This window comes from Crassostrea angulata, chromosome 2, assembly GCF_025612915.1.
Source record: "Crassostrea angulata isolate pt1a10 chromosome 2, ASM2561291v2, whole genome shotgun sequence".
In the NCBI taxonomy this organism is placed as follows: domain Eukaryota; kingdom Metazoa; phylum Mollusca; class Bivalvia; order Ostreida; family Ostreidae; genus Magallana; species Magallana angulata.
The window spans coordinates 13625489-13642455 of NC_069112.1; the positions used below are offsets into that span (position 1 = coordinate 13625489).

Below are 16967 nucleotides of genomic sequence, written 5' to 3' on the forward strand. Positions count from 1 at the left end.
TGAAACTATTAGGGTAATAGTTCTCAGCAATTAACCAGTTTTCATGATCACGGCGCCGTTCCTGCATGTACTAATTTTATTAATATTGATTATTATATACTTACAATAGATCTAGAATAACACATAATTCATTATTAAATATTTAATTATATACATCATTTTTAAACTATAAGTTCTTTGACAAAAAATACCACCAACTAACAGTGATGTATTAACTGCATGTTGCAATTGCAAATGAGATGTACATACATTATGTAAATTACATTATGATGCCTGATATGTTACATATTATATTACCCCTTATAATTATATTTTAATAATTTACCCCCATTTATGATTACCGGTACTGTTATTAATTGACCTCTAGATTTTACTCTTACATACATGTATCTTTGATTTTTAGACGTAATGTTTTTAAAACCCAAGGTGAAGAAATAATATTTGAGACCAAATAACAAATGTATATAACACATTCACATAATGAATTTATCGAATACACGTCCATACTATGACTACAACACCTTTAGGAACCCTGGCGTACACCTTGGCATATGAAACGCCATAGCCGCCTTATGTGGCCATTTCATGTGAAGATGGTGCTTTATTATATTATGCTGTGGTTATTTCATGTGAAGATGGTGCTTTATTATATAAAGATGGTGCTTTATCATAGGAAGATAGTGCTCTATATCATGAATATGGTGGGGTTTTTTTAATGTGAAGATAGTGCTTTATTATATGAAGATGATGCTTTATTATATGAAGATTGTGCTTTTTTATATGAAGATTGTGCTTTTTTATGTGAAGATGGTGCTTATGTGATTGTGCTTTTTAATGTAAAGGTGTTTTTCATGTGAAGGTGGTGCTTTTAGATATAAAGATGGTGTTTTTTTTTATGATTGTGCTTTTTATATGTGAAGGTGGTCACTCGGAACTCCTCTCATTTTTGAATTTATATAATGTACAGAGTTTATCATTAATTATTTCGAAATTTTGAAAGTAAAACACAAATTTGCAATCAAAAACCATATGATACACCATCGCTAGTTCCTTTTTTTCTAGCACAATTAGTATATAAGCTAACGATATGATCTGTGTACGACTTTACCCCAACCGAACTTGCATCTATTTAATGACAACTGTATAATGACGGAATCATTGAACCGCTCTTAATTTTGTTGTTGTCACCGCCTAGCCAGTCTTCGTAATTGATGACCATTCCACTTTTACCTAACCGGCGAGTTGGAGGAAGTGATTTTAAACAGATTGATGCCTAGATTATTAATTATAGGTTGCTACATGTGAAGACTCGCTAGCCCTTCAAACACTTATGTTTTACCCGCTGAAATACGATCTGAATAAATAAAAAGAGTTGTGTAAACTTACGAACCAACAGAGGTCGTCGCCATCTTATGATATGCGTACCATTGGTACGCATATCGGCTTAACACCAGTGATTTAAGGTGTCTGGGAGTAAAGAAGAAAATCTTTAAACATTATATGCATTAACACTTATATATCCATTTTGGCCCTGCCCTAGTGTCAAAACCCATACTCCAGGAAACATAAAATTTAAGATGTTAGTAAAAGACTTCCTGGTTAACATAATTATAAGTCATTTTTTTATACAGATGTGTGAGAATAGAGAAGAAAATCTTTAAACATTATATGCATTAACACTATATTGCCATGTTGCCCCTCTCCCCTCATGTCTTGAACCCCTGACCTAGGGTCCATGATTTTCACAATTTAGGTAGAGTAGTGGACATCATAACCATGTATTCAGTTGTTTGCCCATATGTGTTGGGGTAGAGAAGAAGATTTTTTAAGATTTTAAACATTTTACTATATGGCCATATTGGCCCCATCCTAAAGACTGAACCCCCCTGACAAAGGGGTCATTCATGAATTTCAGAATTTTGGTAGAGGACTTCATGGACATTATAACCAGGCAAATATATATGGGAGTAGAGAAGAAGATTTTCTAAGACTTAAAAACATTTTACTATATGACCATATTGGCCCCACCCTAGAGCCTGAACCTAGGGGTCATTTCATACAGTGAAGAATTTTAAACATTATATGCATTAACACTATATATTGCCCCCCTGTAACGTTTATTGAACAACACATATTGAACATCAAACCCAACTATAATATAGTGTACAGTATAGTAAATTATATATATATATATATATATATATATATATATATATATATATATATATATATATATATATATATATATATATACACACATACATATATATACACACACACATATATATATATATATATATATATATATATATATATATATATATATATATATATATATATATATATATATATATATATTGTCACATCTCCCTTCTAAAAAAAATTTTCTCAAAATTAGACTTACATTGTACAAAACATTTCCTGTATGTAATAAACAGATTATTTATTGAAGTCTCAGAGTACCGTATCCAAATTTATGAACTTTCAAGAATTAACTACTTTACTGTCTATTATTTGGTTCACACTTGACACATATAAACTCTAAAGAACAAAACCATATGATCATGCAACTACAGAGAAAAAAATTAATAATAAACACTAAATGACTAGAGATTTCCTTTGGAAAACCTGAGGTAGACAAGGTATTATTATCACCTGATCACTCTCTACCTCTGTTACACATAACACTCGATATCGCACACAAAATCCTTGTATTTCTTTGGCGTCCTGATTTCACGTCCACTTCTCGACTGTCGTTTACCAGGTATATCTGATGTTATAGTCTGTTCAATGCACACTTCTGGTGTTTTCTGGGGGTTTTTTCAACTGCAGGTGAGCTCTGTGTTTGTTGACTGCGGTCTGTCAGTGTCTCTGCTGTTTTGTGTGTTTGTCTTTATACGATCCCTGTTGAAATCTGGAAAAATGGAACTTTTGGGTCGATTTTCTGCCAAAAATGGTTCCCTGCTTTGTCTAAGATGTTTGCGGTTCCTCCTGTAGACACGCCCGTCCTCTGTTCGTACTTCATAAGAGCGAAACTTGATCTTCTACCTGCGCTTTTGTCCATGTCTTTTCTCTTCCAAATGGTGTGATCCTCACTGTGTCTCCGGGTGTTGCTAAAACGCGAAACGGAACGGAAAGCGGAACGGAACGGAAAACCTTATCTAATGTTATTTACATCATAGATTAGTTAATCATGCTTTGAAAGATTTGCAATAATATACTATTTATTCCAGAATAATTATATTCTCAAAATTACCTGTTCATGCATTGACCACTATATTCTGTCCCAAAATATCCTCGATTCACATTTTCCTCAATAACTCGATATTTAATTTTTTTTAATCTCGATGATACTGTATCGTCTGTATGATTTAAGATCATATATTTACATTTTCCAGTGTCTTTGCCTGTGAAGTACTACGTATCGATTTTGTACTATATAACCCATAATACAAATGACGCCAAATCGAGGCGCCAGCGGGGTTTGCTTATTAATGATTAAATATATAATCGTCCGATGGCTTAAAATTATATAAATATAAGTAATAAGGAATCATTCGGGCTTTATTGGATTTGATCACACCCCGACCGAAATTATCACCTCATAATACTCAAAGAATGATTCCTTATTCCTTATATAGAACACCGAAAATTCAATGTTAATGTGAGTGTATACATCATTTTTGAAATATAAAAATACTCATAAAACACATGAACCGCTTTACTAATTAATTGCGTACGTCACGCTGCTATACAAGTAATACCATATGGGAAAAATAAGTAAAAAGTTATCGCTAATTTACTCGTTAAATTCACAATTAAATTCACAATTCGTATACATTTGATTTTTTCCGCGTTGTATTCAGCTAAAGCCAATTGAATGCAATGTTGCATTTGAAGAATATCAATAAGACAGTCACATGTTCATAATCACTCATAAGATATGAATAGATAATACAAAGTAAATCGTTTTTGCCCGTCTATGCCCTTTTAAAGCGATAAACGTGAACTGAGATTTTCCGTTTTCCCTTCCGTTCCGCTTTCCGTTCCGCGTTTTAGCAACACCCCTGTGTCACCTTTATGTAGCTTCGACATTTCTCTGGCTCCTCGATTGTAATAACTGCTTTCCTTGATATTCCTGTCAACTAGTTTTCTGGTCACTTTTCCTGAATCTTGGTTTTGCAGGGGTTTTGCTGTTAAAGTAAGTCTTGTCCTGGTTTTTCTTCCAAACAATCTTTCTACACCCGAAAGTCCATTGGTCTCACTTGGTGTATTTCTCCAGTCTAAAACTGCTAAAAAAAAAGATTTTATCAAGGACACAAGAAGCCGTAATTGGAGCGAAATTGAAATATGTCGTCCTATATAAAAATTGATTTGCTATATGTTTCTTAAAGCTGACATGAGGCGATTTAAACAAGTTTATTGTTATCCGAGTTAGCCGTTTTAGTTTAGCTATCGATAAAGTTAAACAACGGGGTATACCCAACGGGTTCGATACGAACGAATGATTTACAGTTCTGTCCGTACAGGTGTAAACATCGGGAAGTGTCACGTATATATACATGTAAACGGCCAAAAATTACCGAGTAATTCCGAAACGAACAAAATCAAGTCCCCTGAGACATCAAATGAAATTACACGCATTTTATGCTGACAAGAAAAATTCTGGTATAAAAAGCAGTATTTTAGATATAACATTCCTTTACTTGCACCACGTTCGCGTTCGAGTCGTCAGTCATATAGTGTCACGCCACGAGATATACAGAGAGGTCGGTATTTTCCCATCCTGAGAATACATTAAGCCTTTCGGAATTTGCATATAAGGAGTACATGTAAGTAAACTTTTTTACTTTCAGAACACATTTACTCCATTGAAAATGATGCTAAGGCAGTAGTATAGCGCGACAGTACATGCTGCTAAAACGCATGGCCTCTTTCTTCCGCACGAAATACTCAATGTATGAAGTGCGCATGCCCGGAATAAAGAAATCGAAAGTAAAACTTGTACAAGTATAATCAGCTGAGGGAGAAGTCATTACCGCTTGTTTGGGTCCAAGAAATATAAGTTTCGTGTGTTTACATGGTCATATGAATTAAAAATTGTTTTGTTTGGTGTGGTTTACATAACGTTTTCCATGGGAATGTGTTATGAAAGGTTTGATTTTCTGTGCTGCACACCATTCACGTTTTGTTTCGAAACAGCTGATGATAGGCTTATTCAAAAATATACTTTTCTTGAAATTCTTATTATCTTTCTATTTAGAGTGTAATTATCTTTTTTGTAATTTGGGTTTCACTAATTGTTATATATTTTACTGTATCAGATATAAATAGAGAACTCTCACGAGGAAGATATGGATTTTGATGACGGATTCAGCTCAGAGGTACAATGTTTTACATTGACAGCTATATGAATCATGCTAAACTTGTTATTCACTGTTTGTAATTAAAATGTTGTATGATTGTCTTAAAAAATAAGTACACGATGACAAAGCAATGAAAACAAGTACATGCATAGACAAATGTTCTATTTATAGTATTATTATGAATTGTAAAATCGGGAAATAATTTTAAAATACCTCATACACTTTATTCATTGTTTTCCTACCTAACATTGTTCCAGCATATTGCATCTATCTTTCTTCAAATTAGAATGATTATGAAGTTGAAGACCTCATCAATGAAATTTTTGGAGCGAAGAAGCAGATGATGTTTATTTGGAGCCTGAGGACGACTCATCAGAAGTAAATAATATGTGGAATGCCACAAGGTAACATATACTTGTATGATATGTAATTGTAATACATGTAGCATATAATTTACATCAGGTTCAACATGTAGACCTTAAATTTGTATTAATCTGACAATTAAAGCTTTATCAATAAAGTAATAGAATTAGATTTGTCAACAAATAGACCTACATTTGATTCAAAGACTAATAGATGCAACATTACAGCATGTCGGCATCCCTATTCACACAAAATAGAAAATCAAGTAATATGTTTACTAGTAGTAATCTTGTATTGGTTATTTTTAATCTACAATAATTATGATCAAAAAAGCATTTATGTGTATATCAACTTCATTTTTTTATATAGAGCTTAGCAAAGTTGTCAGAAGATTTGATCACGTACCAACGAAGTTCATATCTTATCATATCTGAATATCATATCATTGTTGTTTATTACTTTATATATATTTGAGATCGGCAAATCGTTATATAAGCATTAATTGTGATATCATGAAAAAGTTCATACAGAATTGAAAGTTTTGCTATTCTATAGGGTCATGTAAGGACGCATATTTGCAAATGTAAATATAACAAAATATAAATGATATGATGCTTTCAAAGAATTCTATTTAATTTTAGTGAGGACATCAGTGATGAGCAGAAGCTTCTAAGAGAAAGAAGATTCCTTGTCTGCGAGATTGCCCTCCTTGATCTTATCAAAAGGTCAACAGGTGTAGAGTGTGGGCAAGCAGTCAACCCAGATAGTGTGGTTGAAGGAGAAAAGATTTCTACTGGAATTAAGTACAAGTTTGTTTGCAATGTGAGTACAAGTAGATTCTTGTTGCAAATCGTACTAGTAGATTTAAATCTATCTGTATTTATATAAAATGCAAACATACTTGACTCTAATGCCCCTTTCACGATATTTGGTAAACATTGGTAAAGATAATGTGTAAAGCGATCAGGGATGGGGTAATCATAATCAGTAATCGTAATCAGCTGTAATCGATTACAGGTTGCTGAATAATCATGAGTAATCAGTAATCATCCATTTTTCTGATTACAAGTAATCGTGATTTAATCGATTACCCTGTGAAAAAGTCCTGTAATCATGATTCATTTTTGATTACTTTTATGATTACAATGGCAAAATTCAATAGGTTGAAATCATTATTCATTGGATCTTATATTTAGTGAATAAGGTTCAGTCTTAAAGTTGGCCAGTATTCCTTTATTGCCCTCGGGTATGTTTAAATTCATGTCCAGTCACGATACAAAGAGTTTGTTATTCAACAGTCCTTGCTTTTAGGCGTATTAGAAAACAGTTCACATACTGTGCTCATTTATTAAATTGGGAAAATCATTTAAAGGGTCACTTTTAGTTTGACTTTGTTTAGAGAAAGATGTCTGCTGTACAACATTTTGAGTTTTCTGATGAACAACCGTCATCGCGTATTGTGAAAGCCAAATGTAGGTACTGTTCTGCATACATATCGGGGAATGCAAAAACTACTTCTGAATCAAATAGTCAATAATGCAACAAATTACATTGATACCAGAATAAAGAGTCCTGTCAAAAAATGCACTGTTTTTTTTAAATGAAACATTAAAACTATGAAAAAAATGAAAAACAAATAATGTAATCTAAAGTAATCACAAGTAATCATGATTACAATGAGGAAAAGTAATCTAATGTAATCGATTACTTTTAAAAATGGATGTAATTAGCCTGTAATCGATTACTTTTAAAACCCAAAGTAATTGTAATTTAATCGATTACTTTTGAAAGTAATCGACCCCATCCCTGAAAGCGATGTATGTGCAAAGCTATGTTGTTGCAGAGCTATGTTGTTGTAGAAGTTACATATCATATGATACAGTCAGTTCAAGCATATCTTTTACAACATACATCAAATCATAGCATAGCATTGAAATCTCAGAGCATAGCATTGGAATCCCGTACCATAGCATACAATCTCATAGAATCGCATTCGTCATATCATACCATAGCATACCAAAGCATAGCATACAACATTATTTTAACTCGGTTTTATTTGAAAAAAAATAATTGTTTGCATGATAGATTAGTGGTAAACTTTCGCTTCTTATTATTTTACTTCGAAATGTGTGGGACTCTTCTGTGTATGGAGGCCTTTTGTTCAAATCTCATAGCATACCATAGCATAGCATAGCATAGCATTAAGCCCTTCATTTCTATTTCTCATTGCATAGCATACAAATCTCATAGCATACCATACAAATCTCATAGCATATAATTAAAATCGCATACCTTACCATAGCATTAAATTGTAAAAGATATGCATGAAATGACTGTAATACATGTATAACTTTTTAAAGCTTCAATTTACCATTGGGATTTTATCCATGTAAATTAATTATAGTAAAGTAAGTTGGGTGAATTCATTTTGTACAATAAACATAAGTTACAACTGCAAGCAGAGATAAATGAATGCAAATTCAATGAAAAAGACATTGAATTACAGAGATGTAAGACAACTGAATAAAAAGCAAGTTAATTGTTCATGTACATTGTATATATAAATATGCTTGGGTAAGCACCAAGGGAAATGGATTTCTACCCAATTCTAAGGTGGACGTAGTTTTGTCCATCTGTTGTTGCAAATTATGGTTCTCATGACAGGTGAGTTAATATATATGACTTTTTTTTTCTTTTTTTTTGGGGGGGGGGGATTCATGATTCTGCATAGCTGTTAACTTAAATTATAGCAGATGCATATTGCTATTCATCCAGACATTTTACCTTCTTATACTAATTGTCAGATAAAAGATGACTGTAATTATCATAATAGATTATTAATTAGTTATAGCTTTATTGTTTCAGGTGCCTCATGGGAGAAATTTTCTCTGGGAGCAAAGTTCATCAATCTTGCCGTAGATCAACACGACAATTTTATAAGATGCAGCTCCAGTACAGGGTATGAACTGATTGATAAAGAAGATATGTTATAATAATCTAATTAATTACATAAAATGGCACCAAATTGATTGATAAATTGATTATAATGTGTGTAGTGTTTTCAGCACTTGTATTTAAAGTTTAAACATACTTATGATCCTCTGTTTGAAATAGGTTGCCATAGAAGAAAGTTTTGCTCACCACATGGAGACAGTAAGAAAAGCCGTAGCTGGAGTGCCACTTAGTATCGCTGTTGATGTTCGTTACGATACACCAGGTATAAATGAAATAAACACTCAATTTAAATAGATAAATTGCAATATTAAAAGATATGAAATCAGTTTATCGTTTGACAAAAAGCCTGTGAAGTTTTATGGTTTATCAATGGATTTATTCTGATACAATCAAGTTTAATATTTGTTATATTTCTGATTGAAAAAGATGAATAACATAAAATAATACACATTTTATATGCATGATAAGTGTATATATACATGTACATATACATATTACTGTAATAAACAAAGGAAAAAATATTTTTCAGGTAGATTGAATCTAGTACAGAAAGATATTTGCAAAAGTAATAATGTAAGATATTGATGGACATTTTATTACTTTATTTCAAAGGGTTTTCTGCCAACCGATCAAGTGGAGTATTTATGGACAACAACACACGAGCCATTTTGCAATTAGAGGTTGGGGATTCAAGAGAAGTTGGACGCCATAGACCAAAATGGAGAGACTTCTTATTGAGAGAGGGCTGCTGTATTTAGTGCACCAGTCTCCCCTGATAGTCTGGGAAATTATATCTGATGCTAGCAGGAACATAACTTCCCTCCTAAGTAAGATAAATATGTTATTTAATGGATATATATATCCATATATATATATATATATATATATATATATATATATATATATATATATATATATATATATATATATATATATATATATATATAACAATTTAAAAACATTCATAAGTCCAAAAAAATTATGGCATTAATAGGGTTTGTGTATTGATAGGTTTGTGTTTCTTTATATAACTCACAGAAACAGAACCATTTAAACATCTCTACCATAGCCTTGATATGTGGCATAAGGCAAAGAAGCTGGCAGTAACTCTGGCAGATATCACAAAGAAATCAGCCTGTCGACAGCTCTTGCCATGGATTAGACCAATCATAAACCATTTTTGGTTGAGTTGCTGTACATGAAAGGGCAGTGTTGACACTTTGTTGAAACGGTGGATGGCAATTCTGCATCACATAAACAACAAACATATCTGGCCAGGTGGAAGGTAAAACTATTTTAGTCAATCATGCTTGTATGTTTCTGATTGCTTTACAGTATATAATTTGTCAGTAAATGTAAATTTTCCTTTAAATATATTTGTTTACATGTATTTTGCTGTTAAATCTTACTATAATATGTTGAGAGAAATAAAAAATTAGGGTATATATGCCATGTTAGGAACCTTTTCAAGATTTGACACACCTTATTTCTTATTACGCTTTAGATTCCGTCACCCTGAGGGTGTAACAGAGATTGAAAACAAGAAGTGGTTAGAAAGAGATTCAGAAGCTTTCAAGCAGCTCAGGTTAGTATCAAATTATGACTGGTTGTGTGTATAGCCCTCAACATATAAGGTCTCAGTAGCTCCACCCTTAGAGGGCTGGATCTAGGTTCAAATCCTAGTATAGTAAATACTTTTCTCCAACTGTTACTAATTAATATGTATTACTGGTTTCTGCATTGCTTTTAAAGATGATGTTTATTTTGGGGTATACATGCAAATATGCTCATAAATATCAATAATTTTTTGTCTTTTAAAGTACTAAATGTATTTTGCTTCCTTTAAGAAAAGTGGTCACAAATAGGGAATGGTGTGGCACCATGAAGTTTGATACCCACTGTAGGCAAACCTGGGCCATAGAAAAAAATTTCAGCCACACATTGTTACATTACTGTCCCAAAGCCAACTCCTACATTTATGATTCATACAGAATTAGGAACATCTTGGCTGTCATGGATCATAACAACCATCTAGGGAGATGATGGTGACTCGTATGCTCAGGCGCAAGTATCGAGGCGCACGAAGCAGTGGGTAGCATATGAGAGGAAAACCCCAAAAGACTTCAAGTATATACCAGGTAAAAATTAAAGAAATTTTTCAGAAGTATCTTGGTAGGTGACCATTGTGTATATTATTTACATGTTCTATCTTCTACTATTGATAAAGCAGGTTTTTTCTTACTATCAGATTTAATGGCTGCCTGCTTGCATAAGACATATGGAGTGCGGGAAAAAGCGTTTTCGAAGAGCAGAAAGTATTTGGAACTGGATAAGGTTGCCAAAAACTTATCAGGAGACAAAAACCCAGGCTCTAGACTTTTATTGGCTTAAACTAAAAGCAGGAAAAACACTGGTGATAATTTTAAGGACTTGATAATTAACTTTTCAACTATAAAAACCTTGTTTTATAAAGCATATAAAGAGTGTTTACTTCTATACTCTTGAAATCTGTGTTGCACTGTTTAACTTTCAATGATACATAAGCGGCTTCAGTTGGTTTATGATGACTGTAATATCAAAAGCGAATTGTTTGCTACTTGAAGTTGTTCTTGAAAATTCATGCACCAATATGGAAAATTCATGCATCAATGTGTGAAAATGACTTCTTTTTACATTGTAAATTAAACATTTTACAAAAATGAATACAGTAAACTTATCACTGCTTTATATTTTCAGGGACAGATGCTAGTCAGTGATAACGGCTACCTATACATGTGAAATTCTGATTGACCTTGACTATGCCTGGCTTAGTGATGCAGGGGTAAAAAAAAGCATAAGAAACCATTGAAATATTCCCTCTCGATCTAGGAGGACCTCATCGTGGTGGGAGGGTGAACATCAATATGCAGATGGCCAACACTCCTAGGAATAGTTATAAACATCTATGTACCCAACTTGCACAACAGTTTTACAGTAAATGCATCATATGCATTTGCAAAGCTCAAATCTTGTTTTTCCATTCATTTTATTGTCATGAATAGTTTTCCAATTCTGAAGCAAAACAATTATTGATATTCTTTTGTATCTGTAACCATTAAACAAACTGTACATTTATGTTGAGTGGTTTTATACCAAAATGTTGTGTGTATCAGTTATCACCAAATTGGATCATGAACTTGCTGAATAATATGCATATGGCAAAAAATTAAAAGAAATGGCAACATTGCATATAAAAGACAGAAATTATCTCCCATGTCTGTGTGTTAATGAACTAATGCATATTGCTTTATATTTCATTGTGTCTTAGACCTGCATTTCTCTAAAAATTTGTGCTTTAAATATTTATGAGTAGTATATATTTGATCACTTTATTTTAAAAAAAAATAATTAAAATGAATAAACACACTATTCAAATGACTGTATATTGGAGAAAACCTTTTTTGTTGTTATAAGTTATGTATTTTTCATGATAGGAAAAGAGGCAGGAATATAAATAGATATATAAATTATAAATAAAAATGGCAAAATCAAAAAAAAATCAAATTATAATTTCAAAGTTTCGTTGAAGGATAATACTTCTGACATGCATTACCACCAAGGATGTATTATAAAACATTAGATTCAAATAATAAACATTTTCAAGATCATCCATTTATTTGCTACTGGAAATATAGTGGTGTATAATGGGAAACGACTCAATGAGAAATAATGCCTTCTTTGAAGAGAATTTACTTTATTTCAGATTTCCTTTTTTTCTGAAATAATAACTGCTCCCTAGTTCATATACTCTCTGAAACCCATTGCCGACAAAGATTGCGCATGCTCTTGTCATCCACGTAGTCGAATGGTGGTATCGAAATGTGTATGTGCACAGTGACATTGTATGATACTCCGTGGATTACATTGCATATTCGCGGCATTTATCTGTAAAACTCACTTTGTGAGTGAGCAAGGACTGCATTTTTATTGTATTTTTTGGATTGCGTAGGGCCAGTATCGGCAAAAACTCCGTCTTTTTGAAACAATGTACACATTGTATATTGGGCGATCGATCTAATGTTTATGCGTCCTTCCAGGTAAATTTGAGACAGCGAAATGCAATCAACCGGGACCGCACTGAACACCTATATACGGTTTCAGGTCTAAGCAGTTTGTCAAACTTCACTATCGATAAAATTACAATAGAGTACTATTAAGGATGCAGCGGGCATGCGTGGATTCGAACCTTTGGTGTATTTATAACCTCATGTCAGATTTAAAAGAGATATCTTTCCTCTGACAAAAATTAATTTTTCAGATTTATCACATTAGTAGGTTTTTATAGCGAAATAAAAATTCTAAAAAATATACAGCTCAAATTGAAGTACACATTATAATAATCACATAAACACATGATGAAACTCAATAAAAAGCTTACTGGCGTCATGTCAGTTCAATATTGTTCAAATCATGTGTCCTTGGAGTAGGTTTGGACCTAAATGAGGGATCTTTTTTATTTTTACACGGGAATATTCAAGATAAGGTCATTACAATTTTCTGTTCAAAAGCAGCAGAGTTTTGATCATGCAGCTACATAAATCTGCAAGCAGCTGTAAGTAGTGCAGATTGAATTTTGTCCAATTTGTGGTCGTCAGGAATAATATTAAATAAGCCGTGGAACCTTTTCTGTATTTAAGGTAGTCCTATACTCGGCACTAAATGGGCTCAATCATTAAAAGCTTATCTTTAAATGGTAAATATACATTCTAGCAATACATATACAAAAGAAAATATGTATGTTTACATGCTAGTTTGTTTGTTATCACCTCTCAGACGGGTGTACCCCCTTGCGAAAATTATTGACAACTAGATCTCGTTACGAGTAACGAGTAGGTCTTCCGTCCGATTTTGTTTTCATATGATACGATGAAATATCGATATTCTCTGCCAAATCTGCGATCTTTGTGAATCTAGGTTTTTTGTCTCGAGACCGAAAACGGACGAACAAAAGAGGTTTGTTTGAACTCTTCTGGTGAGTACCGGAAGTGACGGTTGACAAAAGAAAGCCCGTTAAATATATTTTCAATCGATTGTCTATCATTTATAAAACTGTGTCTCAATCACTTACAGTGACTAAAATCTCGCTGGTATCAATTTTGTAAAAAGGCTAGGTACCAAAGATATTTGAAATCTTGATTGTTTTCAAGTTATCTGTAATATAGTTAACGAGTGTCTTCGCCCCTCATTTAAGGGGCCAGCCCCTTTTTCTTGAGTTCAATCGAAACGTCTCACGAATACTAACATTTTTTGTTCTTACACCCATCTAAAATTGTTGTTCATTTTTGAGATACAAATGATTGAATATTTTAGGGGCCAGCCCTCTAGATCCTTAATGGGGACAGACCTTAGAGTTTTGATTAGTGGAATCGATTAGAATCATCAATGCAAACATTTTCTTTTCTACATTGCCTAACAAAATTTGTCTCCTTCTCTAGATATATTGCATCAAAGTTTAAGTACTTTGGCCCCTTAAAATCCCTAATTACGTCATAAATGGGTGTGAAAATGATTTTACCTGATAAATATTGCTACAATCAACAACTTTGCTTCTATATTGTATTACAAAATTTTGATCGTTTTTAAGTTATTTGTAATAGAGTTTACGAGTGTCTTGGCCCCTAATTTAATTTTATTTTGTTGGAAAGAACGTTTAATTATCTACTACTTTTGTAATATATGTCTTAACAAAATATTAACTGATAAAAAGATACAGATGAAAACGTATGAAAATTTTGAATGAAAATTCGTACTCAATTTTCGAGCCCAGGCGAGCTCCAAGAAATGGCGCCACTGGCGTAAAACAATATAATAGTGCACAACTTCAAACTATAGACTACCTATCATGAAAATTTCATAGTCATATCTCTGAGAGTTTCTGAGATCAGCTCTGCACAAAATAGGTCGTGAAAATAGACAAAATGGCCGATAAATCGGTACCGGAAGTGCCGACAGGAAAAATCTCAAAAACGTTTGAAGTTTACATCAAGTCTCATCTTCTGTGTAAAAATGGTCGAAATCGGTCGAATAGTTTTCGAGAAATCTCGTGCACAAAATTTGTGGAAAAAAATAATAATAATAACTAGATACGATCTCGTTACGAGTAACGAGGAGGTCTTCCGTTCAATTTTTCAAACGATACCATTAAAATATCAATGAAATTTCAGAATTTCCACTCACATTTCACATACAGCACATTAAAGATTTAATGTTTTAATCCCCTAAAAATTCCTAATTACGTCATCAATGGGTGTGGCTATGAGTTTAACAAACTTATATTGTTACGATCAACAACTTTGCTTCTATAATGCATTACAAAATCTTTATTGTTTTTAAGTTATTTGTAATAGAGTTTACGAGTGTCTTGGCCCCTTATTTAGGGGTCAGCCCCTTTTTCTTGATTTCTTTGAAAAGGTCTTAAGAATACTAACATTTATTGTTCTTACACCCATCTAAAATTGTTGATCATTTTGAGACACAAATGTTTGAATATTTTAGGGGCCAGCCCTATAGATCCTTAATGGGGACAGACATTCGTGTTTTGATATTTGGAATCGATTTAAATAATTAATATAAACATTTTCTCTTCTATGATGTCTTACAAAATATTTCTACTTCTATAGTTATATTGCGTCAACGTTTAAGTTCTTTGGCCCTTAAAAATCCCTAATTACGTAATAAATGGACGTGGCTATTTTTTTTCTAATAGATATTGGTACGATCAACAACTTTGCTTCTATAATGCATTACAAAACCTTTATCGTTTTTAAGGTATTTGTAATAGAGTTTAAGAGTGCCCTGGCCCCTAATTTAAGGGGCCAGTCCCTTTTTCTTGATTTCTTTGAAAAGGTCTTAAGAATACTAACAATTTTTGTGCTTACACCTATTTAAAATTGTTGATCATTTTTGAGATACAAATGTTTGAATATTTTAGGGGCCAGCCCTCTATGTCCTTAATGGGGACAGAAATTCGTGTTTTGATAACTGGAATCGATTTAAATCATTAATTCAAAAATTTTCTATTCTATGATGTCTAACAAAATATTTCTACTTCTCTAGTTATATTGCGTCAAAGTTAAAGATCTTTGGCCCTTAAAAATCCCTAATTACGTAATAAATGGGTGTGGCAATATTTTTTTCTAATAGATATTGGTACGATCAACAACTTTGCTTCTATAATGCATTACAAAATCTTTATCGTTTTTAAGTTATTCGTAATAGAGTTTATGACTGTCTTGGCCCCTAATTTAAGGGGCCAGCCCCTATTTCTTGATTTTGTTGAAAAGAACTTTTAATTATCTACCACTTTTGTTATATATATCTTAACAAAATATCAACTGATAGAAAGATATAAATCAAAACGTGTGAAAATTTTGAATGAAAATTCGTACCCAATTTTCGTGCCCAGGCGAGCTCCAAGAAATGGCGCAACAGGCATTAAACAACTACATGCTGCACAACTTCAAACTATCGTCTACCTATCCTGAAAATTTCATATTCATATCTCTTATGGTTTCCGAGTTTATAGCTGCACAAAATGGGTCGTCAAAAAATACAAAATGGCCGACAATTCGGTACCGGAAGTGACTACGAAAAAATTCAGAAAAATGTATGAAGTTTAGATCACGCCCTAACATCTGTGAAAAAATGGTTAAGATCGGTCGAATAGATTCCGAGAAATCTCGTGCACAAAATTTGGAAAAAAATAATAATAACTAGATACGATCTCGTTACGAGTAACGAGTAGGTCTTCCTTGCGATTTCTGTTTTTAATCATACCATGAATAATCGATATAATTTTAGAATTACCCCCCCCCCACACACACACACACTTTCAGATAATGTATACAAATCCCTAATTACGTAATAAATGGGTGTTGCAATGAGTTTTCCAGATACAGTGCTGCTATCCTGAAAGTTGACAAGGATAGGATAGGATAGGATGCAGGATGCACGATACATGATAGAAATATAAAAGTTAAGTTCTATCCTATCCTATCCTATCCTATCCTGCATCCTGTAGCCAATCAGATTCGAGTATAAATTTCAGAGTTATTTTGCGAAACGAAAATTGGCTAAACAATGAATTTTCAATGTAAATTTAATACGTTTTACAAGTTAAACCATTTAAGAATAATTATTATATCAAGAAGGCGGTGCATAACATTATTGCGCGCTAAAATGTCGGCGCTACATCTTTGTCAATTCGTACGCAAGTACGGAGTTACTGCGAGAATTCGTTGCAAC

General features: G+C 32.8%; 1 pseudogene; it reads left to right on the forward strand.

The window, feature by feature from the left end:
* Positions 1–8670: 8670 nt before the first annotated feature.
* Positions 8671–11440, forward strand: LOC128171335 (uncharacterized; annotated as a pseudogene).
* Positions 11441–16967: the final 5527 nt, after the last annotated feature.